This window comes from Cynara cardunculus, assembly GCF_001531365.2.
Source record: "Cynara cardunculus var. scolymus isolate 2C chromosome LG 2, CcrdV1, whole genome shotgun sequence".
NCBI lineage: Eukaryota > Viridiplantae > Streptophyta > Magnoliopsida > Asterales > Asteraceae > Cynara > Cynara cardunculus.
In genome coordinates this window covers 15,025,799-15,027,243 of record NC_037529.1, presented here as the reverse complement: position 1 = coordinate 15,027,243, position 1,445 = coordinate 15,025,799, and positions in this window count along the sequence as shown.

Here is a 1,445-nt window from a genome sequence, read left to right as displayed (position 1 = left end):
TCCTAAAACTTACTCCTCGCATCATATAGGTGCGATAACCACACTTCATTGCATCAATAAGATGCGATAACCCAAAGTTATCGCATATCACAGATGCGACAACCCCAAGTTATCGCATCATAAGGATGCGATAATTATGAACACTTGATCGAAACCCAATGTGATAACCAGATCCTGGTTATTACCCAAGGTATTTAGATACGTGATTGTCTGATTTAATAATTGTGTGATAGCATGATAAACTGATATGTTTGATACATGCTGGTATGCAAGTTTGTGCATTTAAGTGGATAAATATATATATATATATATATATTTATGTATGCATAAAATATAAATGTGTATATGTATTTATGCATGCAATTATACATGGGTATATATGCATGTGTGTATGCATGGATGCATGTGGGTAGCATGAGGTGGAAAGGGGAGTATGGAAGGCGGTTTGAAYCGACCTTCCATATTTGGGAGGTATAAAAGGGTAGCCTCTCTTTATTTTGATGTTTGCCTGCTATTTTTGAGGAAGTTAAGAGCTTTAAAGTGAGGTGTTGTCCGGTTTACTAAAAGGAGGTGATTTCAAGATTGATTGCAAGTGTCAAAGTTTCAAAAGGATTGATTTCTAGCGTTTTGGATTCAAAAGCTTTATAAGGTGAGTGGTTTCTAAACCTTTTTGCATAATGATTCTACTGGTTTTATTTGTATGTTTGGTATTGTTCATATTGGAAAAATACCAYRAAATTATTGTCTAARTAGTTGTCCGGACAAAGAGTGACCGGATAAGAGTTTAAACCGGACAAGCCTTAGACGGTTTATTGTCCGGATTGTTTTAAACCGGACAAGCCTTGAAAGGTTTATTGTCTGGATTGTTTTAAACCGGACAAGCTTTAAACGATTTAGTGACCAGACTAGTTTAAACCGGAGAAGTCATGAGCGGTTTGTTGTCCGAAGTTGGTAAACCGGTTGAGTGTTGAGCGGTTTATAAATGGTAGTAGTATTTATGATTTTAAACTGAGAAATAGGAATACGACCATGTGGTGAGCGGTTTAGTCTTAAACCGGACGAGTCTTGAATGGACTGTTGTCCGGATTTGTTATCCGTTCAATATGAATATTGTTCTAAGTGTTAAACCGTTCAATGAATGTGTGATGTGTTGACCGGACTTGATATCCGGACAAAGTGGACTTTAGTCCAAGTGTTTTAAACCGGATGATTGTTGACCGGATTTGTTGACCGGATTCGTTGACCGGATGATTGTTGACCGGATTTGTAATGATGTCTTGTGTTTTTGAAAGAAATTACTATTAAAAATGAAGTTTTGATATAAATGTTTTCAAACTGATTACAATTCCAATGACTGCGGTCTATTCGGAATTATTTTATAAATATTTTGAAGAAGTGATAAGGGTGGCATATCAATGAGAGGTGTCCATTTGATATAAGGGTGG